Source organism: Pristis pectinata, chromosome 7 (genome assembly GCF_009764475.1).
Source record: "Pristis pectinata isolate sPriPec2 chromosome 7, sPriPec2.1.pri, whole genome shotgun sequence".
In the NCBI taxonomy this organism is placed as follows: domain Eukaryota; kingdom Metazoa; phylum Chordata; class Chondrichthyes; order Rhinopristiformes; family Pristidae; genus Pristis; species Pristis pectinata.
Genome location: NC_067411.1, coordinates 51,440,771 through 51,457,392, shown reverse-complemented (window position 1 = coordinate 51,457,392; position 16,622 = coordinate 51,440,771). Strand labels below are relative to the sequence as shown.

The 16,622-nt window shown below is 45.0% G+C and overlaps 1 protein-coding gene across 3 annotated transcripts in view; it reads right to left on the bottom strand.

Annotated features, from left to right (window-relative positions):
* Nucleotides 1-16,622, bottom strand: part of bnc2 (basonuclin 2) — a 550,218-nt gene that overhangs the window by 79,107 nt on the left and 454,489 nt on the right. The gene's annotated exons all lie outside the window — the stretch shown is intronic.

Here is a 16,622-nt window from a genome sequence, read left to right as displayed (position 1 = left end):
CTGCTCCTCACAAAGCCATGCTGACTATCCCTAATAAGACTATGTTTCTCCAAATGCTTGTAAATCCTGTCCCTAAGAATCCTTTCCAACAGTTTGCTCACCGCTGATGCAAGACTCATTGGTCTATAATTCCCAGGATTATCCCTATTACCTTTCTTGAACAATGGAACATTTGCCATCCTCCAGTCCTCTGGTACCACTCCTGTGGCCAGGGAGGACATAAAGATCATCGTCAACAACCCAACAATCTCTTCCCTCATTTCCCATTATAACCTGGGGTATATCCTGTCTGGTCCCAGGGTCTTATCTATCCTAATGTTTTTCAGAAGCTCCAACACTACCTCTTTCTTAACCTCGACATGTTCCAGCACATTAGCCTGTTCTACACTGACCTCACATTCATCAAAGTCCCTCTCCCTGGTGAACACTGAAGCAAAGCATTCATTAAGGACTTCCCATACCTCCTCCACCTCCAGGCACATGTTTCCCCCTTTATCCCTGAGCAGTCCTACCCTCACATACATGTAGAACATCTTGGGGTTTTCCTTAATCCTACTCACCAAGGCCTTCTCATGTAAGTCCCTCCTTAGGCTCCTTCCTGGCTACCTTATAATTCTCAAGAGCCCTGTCTGATTTTTGCTTCCTAAACCTTAAGTATGCTTCCTTCTTCCTCTTGATTAAATGTTCCACCTCTCTTGTCACCCATGGTCCCTTTACCCGACCATCCTTCCCCTGTATCAGTGGGACAAACCTATCCAGAACCCCATGCAAGTGGTCCCTAAACAACCATCACATTTCTGCTGTGTATTTCTCTGAGAACATCTGTTCCCAATTTATGCTCCCAAGTTCCTGCCTAAAACCATTGTAATTAGCCCTCCCCCCAAGTAAATACTTTCCCATATCATCTGCTCCTATCCCTGTCCATGGCTATGCTAAAGGTCAGGGAGTTGTGGTCACTATCTCCAAAATACTTGCCCACCAAGAGGTCTATCACCTGACCAGATGCATTGCCTAGTACTAGATCCAGACTGTGTCAGGAATCCTTCCTGGACACACCTAACAAATTCTGTTCCATCTAAACCTTTTGCACTCAGGAGGTGCCAATCAATATAGGGAAGTTGAAGTCACCCATTACAACAACCCTGTTATTTTTGCACCTTTCCAAAATCTTCCAACTTATCTGCTCCTTGGTGCCCCAGTGGCTATTGGGGGGGGGCAGGGGGCACTATAGAATACCCCCAATAGAATGATCGCTCCCTTCCTGTTTCTGACTTCCACCCACACTGACTCAGTAGATGATCCCTCCAATGACATCCTCCCTTTCTGTAGCTGTGATACTATCCCTGATTAGCAATGCCACTCTCCCCCCTCCCTTTTACCTCCCTTCCTATCCCTTTTCAAACATCTAACCCTGGAACCTCAAGCAGCCACTCCTGCCCTTGCGACAGCCAAGTCTCTGTAATGGCCACAACATCGTAATTCCATGTACTGATCTGTGCTCTAAGTTCATCACCCTTATTCTTAATACTTCTCGCATTAAAGTAAACACATTTCAACCCATCCAACTGACTGCACTTATCTCCTATCCACTACCTATCCTTCCTCACAGTCTCTCTGCACATTGCGTCTACCTTTACACCAACTGTTCCATCATCTGACCTAACACTCTGGTTCCCATTCCCCTGCCAACCTAGTTTAAACCCTCCCCAACAGCTATAGCAAACCTGCCCGCAAGGACATTGGTCCTTCTCAAGTTCAGGTGTAACCTGTCCCTTTTGACAGGTCATACCTTCCGCAGAAGAGACCCCAATGATCCACAAATCTGAAACCCTGCCCCCTGCACCAACTCTTCAGTCATGCATTCGCCTGCCATTTCTTCCTATTCTTACCCTCACTGGTCTGTGGCACAGGCAGCAATCCAGAGATTACTACCCTTGAGCTTTTTAGCTTCCTTCCTAACTCCCTATATTAACTCTTCAAGACCTCATCCCTTTTCCTATCTATGTCATTGGTACCAATGTGTACCACGACTTCTGGCTACTCACCCTCCCCCTGAAAAATGCTGTGGATTTGATCCGAGATGTCTCCAACTCTGGCGCCTGGGAGGAAATATACCATCTGGGAGTCTCATCCTCATCCACAAAATCTCCTATTTATTCCCTTAACTAATGAATCCCCTATCATTATTGCTCTCCTCTTCTTCCTCCTTCTCTTCTGAGCCACACAACCAGGCTCAGTGCCAGAGACCTGGCCACTGTGGCTTTCCCATAGTAGGTCATCTCCCCCAACGATATCCAAAATAGGATACTTGTTATTGATGGGAATCTCCTTATTCAAAGAGAGCAGTAAGAATAAGCATGGAAACCACAGGCCAGTGACCCATACATCAATAGTAGAAAAGTTGGAGAAGATTCTAAGGGGCAGAATTTATGTTCACTTGGAAAGGTGGGATTAGGAAGAGTCAGCATTGTTTTGTGCAGGGGAACTCAAGTGTCACAAATTGATTGAAGTTTTTCACCGAGGTAACTGAGAAAATTGATGAAGGCAGAATGGTAGACGTGGTTTACGTAGATTTTAGTAAGGTCTTTGAATAGGTCCTGCGAGGTAGGCTAGTCCAGAAGGTTAAGACAAAAGGTATTACTTGTTTGTGATATATATAAATGACTTGGATGAAAACATAGATGGGTGGGTAAGTCAGCTTGCAGACAACACAAAGACTGGTGGAGCTGTGGACGGTGTAGAGGGCTATCAAAGGATACAGCAGGATATATATCAATTACAGATACAGGCAGAGAAATGGCAGATGGTGGTTAATCCGGGCAAGTGTGAGGTTTTGCACTTTGGGAGGTCAAATGTAAGGGGAAACTATACATTTAATGGCAGGACACTTAAGACCATTGATATACAGAGGATCTGGGGGGTCCAAGACCATAGCACCCTGAAAGTAGCCATGCAAGTAGATAGGGTGGTAAAGAAGGCATATGGCGTGCTTGCCTTCATTGGTCAGGGCATTAAGTGTATACACCTGGATATGCGGGGAATGGCGTGATATGGATCATGTGCGAGCAGTTTGTTTAATTTAGCATTGTGTTCGGCATAGATATTGTGGGCCGAAGGGCCTGTTTCCGTGCTTTACTGTTCTAGGTTCTAAGGGAACGAAGGTGAGGGCAGGGGAGTCTAGTACTAGAGGGCACAGGTTTATGATGAAAGGGAAGAAATTTAAATGAGATCTGAGGAATAGATTTTTCACACAGAGGGTGGTGAACATCTGGAAGGAACTGCCAGAGGAGGTGGTGGAGGCAGATACAATAATAATGTCTAGAAAGCATTTGGACAGGTACTTGGGTAGGAACACACAGAGGGATAAAGGCCTAATGGGATTCGCATAGGTAGACATCATAGTTGGCTTGGACAAGGTGGGCGGAAAGGGCCTGTTTCTATGTTGCATGATTCCACAGATAGGTTCAGAGATAAATGGCTAAAGAATGGTTTTAGTGACACAGTTTTATTGATGTTAGGTTGGGCAAGATTTAGAAGTAGAGGACCTTGTTCACTTTCAGTGTAACACAGTTGGGAGTTTTGATGAGATGGGGTTGGGGCAAGTTTTAGTGAGACAGGCTGAGTACCAGTTTTCACGGAACAGGTCTGACCCAGATTTAGAAATAGATGGCTGGCTCCACTTTTAGTGAAACAGGGCTGCAACCAGTTGTCATGATGCAGGACTGATGTCAGTTCTAATAAAACAGTACTGGGGGCAGTTGTAGTGAAACTGGGCAAGGGACAGTGGTCAAACTATAGCTTAGTGACACAGTCTGGGTCAATTTTGATGATACAGGGCTTTGGTAAGTTTTAGTTATACAGGCCTGTCATGATACAAGGGCTGGGGCCAGTTGCATTGATACAGAGCTGGGGCCAATTGCTGTAGTACAGGGCTGAGGCCAGTTGCTGTAGTACAGGGCTGAGGCCAGTTGCTGTAGTACAGGGCTGAGGCCAGTTGTCACAATAAAGGGGTAAGGCCAGTTATAGTACCATAGGGTGGGGTAAGTTTTAGTGATTCAGAACCCAATACCAGTAATACAGGGCTGGAAACAATTGTAATGATATAGTAATTGTAATGATACAGACCTGGCCAGTTTTACTGATATTGGGTTGGGGGAAGATTTGGCCACATTTAACTAAATAGGCAGGCACGGTAGTGTGGGGGCAGGCATGGTAGTGTAGCAGTTAGCATAATGCTATTACAGCGTCAGTGACCTGGGTTCCATTCCAGCTGCGGTCTGTAAGGAGTTTGTACATTCTCCCCATGTCTGTGTGGGTTTCTTCCAGGTGCTCCGGTTTCCTCCCACATTCCAAAGATTATGGGTTAGGAAGTTGTGGGCATGCTATGTTGGCACCGGAAGTGTGGCGACACTTGCGGACTGCCCCCAGAACACTCTACGCAAAAGATGCATTTCACTGTGTGTTTCGATGTACATGTGATGAATAAAGATTTCTTATCTTATATCGCTGATTTTAGTGATACAAGGCTGGGAACATTTGCAGTGATGCTCGGCAGGGTCTAATGTAGTGATACATGGCCGGAGCAAGTTTTAATGAAGTGGAACTGGGGCCAATTGTAGTGATTCAGGACTCTGGCCATTTCTAGTGATAAGGGGCTCGGATCACTTATATTGATACATATGTTGGGGCCAGTTTTAGTGATACAAGGCTAGGGGCCTGTTTTAGTGAAGCAGAGCTGGGGCTAGTTTTATTGATGCAGTGCTGTGGCCTATTTTAGTGAGTTGGGGCTGGAACCAGCTTTAGTGTTGCAGTGCTGGGGCCACATGCAGTGATATGCTACTGGCACCTGTTTTATTGATACTGGGCTGGGGATAGTTTTAATGGCAACAGGCTGGGTGAGTTTTATTGAGGCAGGACCAGAGGCAGTTGCAGTGATACAGGGCTGGGTCAATATTGATGATACAGGGCTTTGGTGAATTTTAGTGATGCATGGCCAGGACCAGTTTTAGTAACACAGGGCTGGGAAGGTTTGGGTGCTTCAGAAATGGAGTCAGTTTCAGTAGACTTTTGGGAACAGTTTTTGTGATACAAGGCCTGGCCAATTTTGTTGATATTGGGCTGGGGACATTAGAGGACTGGGTCCACTTTACGCGAAACATGGTTGGGGTCAATTTTAGTGATAGCTGAGGCTAGCTGTGCTGATTCAGGACTAGGACTATGGAGCTGGGTCCAGTTGTAGGAATTCAAGGCTGAGGCCATTGTGGTAATTCAGAACTGGGGACAGCTGAGACCGGCTGTTGTTAAACAGAGTTGGGGCCAATTAGTTAAACAGGGTGGTGCCAACTGTAGTGATACAACTCTGGGGCCACTTGTATCGATACATGTGTTGGGATCAGCTTGAGGGAATCAGGGCTGAGGTCAGTTTTAGTGATACAGGGTTGGAGCCAGATTTAGGCATGCAAGGCCTGAGCCAGTATTCTTGATAAATATCCCTTGGCTGGTTTTAGTGACATAAGCCTGGGGCAAATTGTAGTGATTCAGAGCTGGGCCAGTTGCAGTGACTCAGGACTTGGGCTAGTTGTAGTGATGCAGGGATGGGGCTAGTTGAACTAGTACAGAGCTGAGACCATTCATAGTGATTCAGGATCTGGGCCAGTTTTAGTGACACAGCACTAGGACCAATTGTAGTGATACTAGGTTGAGGCCCATGTTTGTGATACTGGACTGGACCAGTTTGATTGAGACGGGGCCAGAGGCAGTTTTAGTAAATCAAGGCCAGGGCCATATTTAGGTGACACAGGGCTGGGGCTAGATTTCAGTGCTATAGTGTCAGTGCCACACTTTGCTGTAATCAAAATATTGAATAATCTGATGATGGGGGCCAAGAGGAACAGGAAGGACCTTGTTGTTGTTCTCAGAGATCTAGCCAAGGCATTTGACTCTGTCAGCCATAAGCTTATTATTAAAGTTTTGGGCAGGATGGGGGTTGGTGTCCATCTTGTCAACCTTGCCTCTGATTTATATTCAATCCAGACTACTTTTTATTGAGAACAGTAAGGCCAAGACCAGACCCACCTCTATCATGAGAGGGGCTAAGCAAGGCAATCTGCTCCCACTCCCCCACCCTTTTATTTAACATTATGATGGTCATTTGATTATGTTCACTGGATAGCATTGGGTGCAGTTTTTATTTAGGAACAAAGTGTGCAGTGATTCAGAGCCAATGTCAGTTGTCATATTACAGGGCTAGGACCTATTTTAGTGATATAGGGCTGGGGCAGTATGAATGACACAAGGCTCAGGCCAGTTTTAGTGATGCAGGGCTAGGACCAGCAGTTGTGATACAGGGATGGGGCCAGTTGCAGGGATAAGGAGCTGGAGCCAATAGGCATAATAGAAAGTTGGGCCATGCAGGGCTGGGGCCAGTTGCAGTGATTAAGGACTGTTCGGTAATAGAATACTGGACTCCAGTTTCAGTGATAGCTAGGACCAGTTGTAGTGAAACAGGACAAGGTCAGTTGCAGTGATACAGTCTTGGGGCCAATATTGTGATGTGGGGCTTGAGCCAGTTTTAGTGTTACACAATGGAGTCAGATTTAGTGAAGCAGAGCCAGTACCACCTTCGTTGACACATGACAGGTCACTTTCACTGATATATTCCCAGGGCTAGTTAGTGATGCAGTGCTGGGGCCAGTTTCAGTGAAACAGGGCCAGGGTCTGTTTCATTGATTTAGGGACAAGAGCCAGATTTTGTGATACAGGCCTGATGTGAGATTTAGTGCACCAGGACCATGCCAAGTTTAGTGATACAAGCTGTAGCCAGTTTCATTTGATGGCTGGGACCAGATTTATTGACACAAGTTCAGGGCCGGTTGCAGTGATACATAGCTGGGACTAGTTTTGGTGATACAGTGCTGAAGCCAGATTTAGTGATAGAGGTCTGGGGCCAGGTTTAGTGATACAATAAAACTCTGATAATCTGGCACACTTGGGATGTTATTGGATGCAGATTGGCAGATTTTCCAAACTATTGGATGTTATTTTTGTTAATACTCCAACACACTTTTAATTCATTGCTTTCAGATGTTACATAATATTATAAGTTTTCCAATAAACATGGTAAGTGCGGTAAGTGGAAAGGGAGCACAGGAATTGGGGCTTCAGTGAGTGAAAAGGGAAGGTGGGAATTGTGGGTCCCAGTGAGTAGAAAGGGAACACGGGAACTGTGATTCTGGTGGGTGGAATGAGATCGTTGGAACTGGGAAGGGAGTGCGGCAAGCATCACTTGGTGAGCCAGATACTGGACCGTTGGGATTTCTGAAGTCAGATAGTGGATTATTGGAGTTTTACTGTTCAGGGTTGGGGCTAACTTTAGTGATCGGAGCTGGCTCCAGGTTTTGTGACACAGGGAAGGAACCCATTTCAGTGACAGAGTGCTGGGCTACAGTTTCAGTGATGGCAGGAAACAATTGTTCTGATATAGGCCAGGGCCAGTATTAATGATACATTAACCGAGGCCGGTGTTATTGACACAGAACCAAGACCTTTTTTAGCAGTATAGTACTTGTTCCCAGTTTACTTTTGCTGTATTTTGTTTCAATGTAATGTCAAAACTGAAAGTCTCCCCACCCCCATCCTCCTATCCAGGAGCACACAGGAGCCACGTTTGGGGTGGGTTGTTGTGAGGGGTGGCTTGGTTTGGAAGATTAAGAGGGTGGGGGTTAGAAATGCTGCGAAAGTGCTACTGAAGCTGTGACAGGCACAGCTGTGAGAGCAGGATTATTTGTTCCACTGGATCAGTAAATGGCTGATCATTCCCTGGAGTAGAGTGCACTCCTGAGAGGAGATGAATAGAAGCTGCCAGATTTTAAAAGATTTTGCATGAACCTTTTTCCCTTCAAAACAGGTTTTGAGGGTGAGATGGGATAAGGGTTGGGGAGGGTCAGGGAGACTCCTTCAAGCCCTTTTGTTTGTATTATACTTGTGTTTAGTTTTGGACTGGACTTTACCTCATATCTCTTTCAATCAGATGAAAGTGGTCTATAATAAGAAATAGCTTCAGCTGGTAAGAGGGGAAAAATGTTCCAAATTGCTCTTTCTCTCAGAGACCTAAGGTCATTCAGGATTTCCATGCTGTTCTTCAGACAGACATGATTACAAATCCCACTGGAGCTAGGTGAACAGAAAGACATGGTGTGGCTGTGCTGGGGGTTAGACTGGAGGCCTCATGGTGATGTCTGGGTGCTCCCACAGAAAAATCATCTTTTAAGGCCACGGTGTGAAGGAGCTCATTTCCCAAACCCAACTGAAGCACAAGGGCAGCAAGCACACAGCAACAACACTGCCTGCAGGTTCCCCTCTAAGTTATGCAATATCTTGATTTTAGAAATATATTACCAATCCTTCACTGTCAATGGGTCTAAGTCCTGGAACTCCTCATTGAACACCACCGAGAGAGTACTTTCACCTGCGGTTTTAGGCAGCATCATTACCACCATCTTCTCAAAGGCAATGAGTGATGGTGAATAAATGCTGGTCTTGCCAAGAATCAATGAAAAGAGATCACTCTAATGACTAACATATCCACAATGTATTGAATGTCAATATGTCCTCACACATTGAGAAACTTCTGAGGTCTAAATTAGCAAGGTGCTTGGGTCTTTAAAGACATGAGCAGAACAAAGTTTGCAATTTAACAAGTGCTTTAATAGTTCACATGGCATGGTACGGGTATGCATGGAACAACCACACCTTGTAATTGAAATTCATGATACTGATGGCTGTTAATTCATTTTGGAAGTCGTGATTATGCCAAGGTATTCTCCATCTGCCATGTTAAGCAGCAGATACTGGACACAATGATTAGTGTACTTTTACCATGAAGGTCAAGAGTCACTCCTGGGTACCCATGGGCAAAGAGCCCTCACATGTGAAATGGTGCAAGCCTCTTTGTGCCTATCTTTTGCCTGTCCATTCTGAAGACGTAGGGCTTGTAGCTTGGCCATTCCCCCCTGCATCCCAATGTTCAGTGCTGTTCATCCCAGGTGTGAATCCTTTTTCTTCACTACTTCAAGCTCATCAGTAAGCAAACCACTAATATCTGCAGTTGATCCTGAAGCTCATTAAAGTTTGGAGTAAATATTTTTCACATTTTAACTTTCTACAGCACCTTTTTCAGTATTGGGATATCCAAAAGAGCTTTACAGCCAATGAAGTATCTGTGAGGGTCAATTACTTGTTGCAATGTAATCAAACTCAGTGACCGATTTCTGCAGAGCAGACTCCACACACACCAATATGACAAGTAGACAATCTGCTCCATAATGTTGTTTGGCCAAGAGTCAGGAGAACTCACTTCTCTGAAATAGAAATGTGGCATATTTTATATTCACCTGAAAGGGCATTTGTGCACTAGTTCCTTTAATCTGAACTTGATAGTAAAATTATTTGTTTGACTCTTTGGACTGTCTCTCTATAAAAAACAATCCTGAATCTGCAGCCAAGTATATTCAGCCAAATATGAGAAAGTTAAGAGCAGACTATGGCATGGTGTATGAGCAATCAAAGTGCAATAGCCCTGCCTTGAGCCAAGCATAGTTCAGAAACAAAGCTCCATACATGTACAACCTCCATCAGTACCTCAAGTCCAGCTGTGCAGCAGTAACCCAGTACTGCTACTCTTAGAGTACAGCAACACATCACCAATGCTCTCCAACTGCAAGGATCCTTCAAAATGGTGCATTAAGCCTCTCTGTTCAAAGAAAGCTGGGTACATTCCATACTCATCTGGAGAGACCAAGAACACAGTTTTACTGGCATTGCTGTTTTCCCAGGGTGCCATTGAGTGCATGCATGTCTCTTCAACAATCTGTACTGCAGCTGAAAGGAATTCTACTCCCTCACTGTTCAGCTGGTGTGTGGCCAAAGGGTGTTCGCAATGTCTATTACCCCGGCAGCAGGCATTGTGCCGTCATTCCACAGCTCAGAGCCACAACAGATTTTGGGCGACAAGGACTGCTTGCAGGTGACTGGGTTTCAAGTGCACAATCCATGCATACACAGGCAACCTATACGCAAGAATACCATGCTGCCATGTGAAATAATGCACAACAGACCATTGGCAACTTGAAGAATTATTCCATTGCGTACACCACTTAGGAAGATCCCTGCAGTTGATGAGAAAATGTTGTTCTGTTGGAGGACCAGTACTGAAGTGCTGCTGTGCAGTTGGATAGGCAGTATTCAGGGAGTGCTGCACAGTTGGAGCAGTAGTACTGAGGGAGTGTTGTACAGTTGGAGGGGCAGTACAGAGGGTGTGCTACACTGTTGGAGGGGCAGTACAGAGGGTGTGCTGTACTGCTGGAGGGGCAGTACAGAGGGTGTGCTACACTGTTGGAGGGGCAGTACAGAAGGTGTGCTACACTGTTGGAGGGGCAGTACTGAGGGAGTGTTGCATTGTCAGAGCAGCAGTACTGAGTGCTCCACTGTCAGAGGGGCAATGCAGCTGTGGTGCTGCACTTCTGGAAGATCGGTGCTGAGGTCATGCCATACTGTCAGAGTAGCAGTACAGAGGGAGAGTTTCCCCAGAAGGATAATACTAGGGATGTGTTGCACCGTGGGAGGGGCAGTACTGATGGAGTGTTGCACAATCAGAGTTGGCCAAGTTCTCCCTCAAGTTTACACTGGAAATCCTTAGAGCAGGAGTGTTCCAGAATATTGAACAGTACAGCACAGGAACAGACCCTTTGGCCCACCATGCCAATTCTCTCAGTGGCCAATATTTATTCCTCAACCAACACTACTAAAACAGATTTTTTGGTCGTCATCACATTTGTGTTTGTAGGAGCTTGTTGCGTGTAAATTGGTTGCTAAGTTGTCCACATCACAACTCTTTAGAAATATTTCATTGGTCATAAAGTACTTTGGGACATTGTGGTGAAAGACTTCAAGCCTTCCTGGTACTCAGAGGACAGATTTGTAGATTGGCAGGATACCCTGCAAGCCCCTGTAACCCACAGCTACAACTGCAGCAGCTTCAGCTAACACTGCAGCACTCAACTTTAGTGCCTTCTGTTGGTCCTGCAGTGGAAGCTGAGAAATTAGCCATCAAATGCTGCATCATACTTGGTCCACAATTGTGCAAATAGAATTGGCCATCACTTCTAGACTGGAGAGGACAGCTACAGGCTCTATGCAAAATCCTGTGCCAAGTTGGTGCTGAACTCCCCATGCTACGTGACAGTGAATGCAGGCTTTCTGGCAACCCTGCCAATGCAGCAAGCACTTCATTGTGCATACCCATCAGTCTTCTTCAGTAGCCAGTCCCATCAAAGTCCTCATCTGATCACTCTGCATCCTTGAGGGTGCTGACACTTGCACTATCGTGGCCCCCTGCCATGGCTGCAGGCCACTCATGCCTGGAGATCCCACCTCTCTGCCTTCCTCTAAATTATGCACAGTATCAGTATCTGAGCTGGTTGCTGAGACAGTGAAATCGAGTGACGATGTGACTTCAGCACTGCTGCCGTCTTGCTGTCCCCCACTGCCTGGACAGGATGCAGTTCTTCGGTATCTGCAATGGAAAATGGGCAAGGGTAAAGTTATGATGCGGGGACCAGAGGGAAGTGAGAGGTGCATGCTCACGCCATTTGCGACCTGCAAACCAGAATAGAGTGTAGAGGAGGGTGTATGGAGATTTAAGTACAAGGCCATCCCTTGCAATGGGCTCAACCCTGGCACTGGCCACAGATACAATATAGGTGTCCCATTAATGCATAGTACATTTCTCCATGATATTACAATGTAAAGATGAATCTGTCCTTTATTGTTAGCTGCCTCTGATTGTGTACCATCAGGGGAAGATGTGCAGGTATATGGTTTGGGTGGATATGTCTATCAGGATTGATAACTGACAGCTCTGCAAACTGCAAGCTGTAAGTGTGAGGCTTAACGTTGGGAATAAATGTAAGAGAATGAGGTAAAGCATATGAATGTTACATAAGCGTCCTGATTGACAAGGCAGTAGGCAGGTGGGTGATGGGGGTATTGTGCATTGAGCCAGGTCTCAGGCTGGTAGTTCAACTGATGGGACATGGCATTAAAGAGGCATTCACTGACCTTGACCACATACGTGAGGTCACTGAACTTCTTGCGATGCCAAATCCAGATCCTCAGGGCTTGAATGCTGGTATTGACCATATCTTTTTACTCTTGCTGACTTGAGGCCCCCTGCAGATACAGGACATCACCCCTACATTCAAGGCCTGCTGTGCAGCATTATAAAACCTTGGAGCTTGCACTCTCCCACATTGTACCACTCTTCATTGATTCCCAGGTCAGATTTACCTCCTGTGCAGCTGGCTGCAACTGCTCCAGCCATGGTGCATCTTCCCTTTAAGGTGTGCAAGCTGACTTCAACTGGCTATTTGCTGTTGTGACCAGCCAATCAACAATGGTTATTTGATACTAAAATCATTGACAAGACTCATCAGCACAAAATTGGAGTGCTTCCCACGTTGCAATTAATTGTGCATTAAGATCCCTGTGTCTATTATCAAAGGTTATCAAAGTTAGCCTTCTTTAGGGTCAGCCATTGTTCAATGGCACAGTTTAGAGTCAGTTAGTGTTCACCAGCGTGATTTAGAATGAGTCAACATTCAAAGACACTGTTCAGGGTGAGTTGGTGTTTCATTGGCTTGGATTTGAGTGGGTTAATGTTTAATGGCACTGTTCAGGATCAGTCAGTATTCAGTGGCACATTTGGGAGTTAGTCAGTATTCAATGGCATGGTTTAGGGTTATTCAGTGTTCTGTAGCAGGATTTAGGGCCAGTCAGTGTCCAACAGTGCAGTTTGGGGTCAGTCAGTATTGAATGGCATGGTTTAGGATGAGTCAGCTCAACCTAAATGGCACAACCTGATTTTGGATAATTAGTGTTCAATTACATGATTTAAATTCCTAGTTAATGGAATAGATTGAGCACAGTCAAAGTTCAATGACACAGTCAGCTATGGCTAAACAGCAATGGGGATGGTTGACTCATGTGACCCAGAGAAGGTTGGTGCACCTGCGCTGGCTAGTCATTCACTTCTCCTCCTTCAAACCCATGTAGCCACACCCATGCTTGCCACTTTGGCATGTTCAAAATCAAGAGAAACCAAGGAAATGAGGAAAACACTAATGGAATCCAGGACACAAAAATTGCAAATAAATGGGGATTGGAGAAAATAGCAGTCCAAAACAAGGTGAAACCAAAATTTTTAATTAATAAATTAAAATGTTGATTGTTTTCTAGGAAACAGCAAGAGCCTTTGCTTCCTAGAAATACTGTGCTTGATGTTAATAAGAGAGGCTACAACAAAGGACTTTTCTCTTGTGTGGCTACAGGAGGAAATGTAAGAGTTTAAATTGATTCAGCCTTTGAATCTTCAGTGGCATCAGCCAAACCTTTAACTTCTACTACCAAGGAGGGTAGGAGGATCGGAGCACTTCCCTAAATCACCCACTGTCCTGTTCTTTCACCGTCAGTGGGTTTAAATCCTGGAGCTCTGTCTCCAACAACACCGCAGGAAAAGCTTCACTGGAAGAACTGCAGCAGTTCAATGAGCTCACCACCACCTTCTCAAGGGTGATCAGGGATGAGCAGTAAATGGTGTGACACCATCCCATTAATGAATATAAAAATCAAAATCTTTTTTTCATGCAAAATAGGACAACTTATTAGGTGCTGCACAAATACTAAACAATTTACACTCTTGCAGAAAGTCATGACTTATTCCCATTGTATTTTGAAACCAGGAATTACTATGCTCCATCTGAACGATCCAAGACTCACATTGCCACTGTACCTTTCACAACCTCAGCAGCTCAATCATTTTCCAAGTCACCAAATATTTCCTAAACTTGGTCACTGCTGTTGTAAATGTAGCAAACAATCACCAATTTGTGCACAGCATGTTTCCACAAATAGAAACATGATGACAGTTAGAAAATGTGGTTTAATGATGTTAGCTGAGGAATAATGTATTGACCTGTTCACTGGCGACAACACACTGCTCACTGATAGAGCCTTATTTAACATCACAACTGAAAGACAACATACCTAATATCAATCCTGACTCAAAGATGCCAGTACCAGTCTGTGAGCTCTTGCTGGAACTTGATTAATATGAGCTGACATTGACCCAGGTGTGATACTTTGCTGTGGTTTGCAATGCTGTCAGTTTCATCAAGCAGTCCAGTTGGTAATCTGGTGATCAGCTCCTTTGCCCTCCCACCCCCCCTGACCTCGCCCAAACCCTCCACATTAGCGTTGCACAGATCACACTGTGATTGGGTAGCTCAACAACTACAGGGGTGCTTCCTTCTGGTAAGCACCAGCTAGCTATCCTTCATTAATTTAGCAAAAAATCAGTGCAAATTTTAAGATCAATATTTCTTGATAATAATTCTTGATTCTGTAATTTTAAGTATGCAGCTTGATGTGGGGCCAAGTTGTGCTGTCAAGGAGTAAAAGTACCGGCACGGTAGTGTAGCGGTTAGCGCAACGCTACTACAGTGCCAGCGATCGGGGTTCAATTCCCGTCGCTGTCTGTAAGGAGTTTGTACGTTCTCCCGTGTCTGCGTGGGTTTCCTCCAGGTGCTCCGGTTTCCTCCCACATTCTAAAGACGTACAGGTAGGTTAATTTGGGGGTTTAAAATGGGTGGCGCGGACCTGTTGGGCCAGAAGGGCCTGTTACCACGCTGTAAATAAAATTTAAAAAAAAACTGGGAATGACTGAAGGTTTTAAGCTGATAAAGGTTCTCAGTATGCCTGGACCAGACTCAATGCACGGGCAGCATTAATGAGCACAGAGTTTGGCAGGAGATGGAGCTGGACAGATTTGGCAGCAAGAAACAACTTGTAAGGGACAATCCATCCAGATACATTATTATCTTTGTGGGCAGCAGTTGACAAGGTGAGCTCCTAGGCTCACTATACAGGGCTATGGCCACTGGTATAAAGAAAGGCCCTGCGAACAGTCAGTGCAAAAGTGCCAAAGCACTGGCTGCGTAGAAGCAAAACAATTAGAGAAGCAATGAAAGAAGACAATGCAAGGATTCTTACCTAATCAATGCACATGTAACACTTGTATTGATCTGTAGAATGCAGTTTGTATACTGTATGTATCTGAGTGGGAGGTGCATGTCTGTCTGTCTGTCTGTGGTGGTGTTGTGTATGTCGTTGATTGCATTTTCTAACTGCAAGTTGTTTTTGTGGTTGCGTGTATGTATTTGGTAGAGTGTTTGTGTGTGTCTCAGTGGTTCGAGTGTGTGTATGAGTTGTGTGAGTGCATGTTTCTGTGCACGAGTGTGCCTGAGTACATGTGTTGGTGTGTGTGGGTGAGATCCATCATGTGTTGTGAGATGGGAATAGAATGATGAGAGGATACACATGATTAGTTTTCCAGAGTGTCTGGATTTCAGCAAGGAGGGAATGGGGCCACAGGAAGCAGTTCTTGGAGGGGAAGGACTTGGGTCCCTGGTGAACTCTGGCTGACTGAGACAGGATGGTGAGGGAGAGTTAATTTTAAGATATCTTCACTGTAAGCTGCCTCCACCTCTCAACAACTACTGATCCAAGGCAAGTGCAGCCAAACTTACAGAGGTAGCATTGGTGTAACAAGAGAATACACCTGTTAAAGTGAAATGCATTTTATTCTGGACATTTTATCCCACCTTGCGATTTACTTTTATCTCCTTGGATCTCCCCATGACGGATCATGAGGACAGCTTCTCCTCCATTGCCCTTGCCAACCCTGCACAAAATGTTGGGGAAATACAGAAGTGCTGCGTTTATCTCACATCATCCTCCCTGTTGTTGCTTACTCTCTCCTGTCCTTTGCCCCACACAGAGCTTCCATTTTGCTTTGTCCTGCATTTGTCCTTTTCCCTGGTCTATAATTTTTTATTTCATTTTGGGGATGTTGCCCATACCCAACTGCCCTCAAGGAGGAAGTCGTGTGTGACCTTACTGACAACCAAGTGGCTTGCTGGGACAGTTTAGAGGGTAGTTAAGAGTCAACCACAATGCTGAGGGCCTGGATTTCCACAAAGGTCAGACCAGGTGAGGGTGGCAGACTTCCTCCTCAAAAGACATTTGGTACAGTGAATGGAATTTTTACAGAAATCCTGTAATTCCACAGTCACCTTATAAGCTAATGTCAAATATGTACTCATTCTAATGAAAGGTCATCAACCTAAATACTTAATTCTGTTTCTCTTTCCACAGAACTGCCTGACCTACTGAGTGTTTCCTGCACCCCTGTTGTACTTCAGGTTTCCAACATCTGCAGTGTTTGCTTTCGCTTTCAGTTTCCTGACCCTCCCTCTTTTAAATTGCCTCATCTTCTCTCAGTGTCTTTTCAACATAAAAACCAATTGTTAGGAGCTTGGAGGTCTGCCATACCATTTCACAGGAAACCTTGCAAAGTGTGAAACTGCCTGATCACATCCAGATTCTTAAAACAATAGTCTTCCCTATTTCTTTAAAAAGCTTAAACATAAATCTACAATTACCTTATTAGAAAAGCAGTAAAACTTAAAACAAGGTAAACTGAGAGAAAACATTTCATCTTAAGTCAT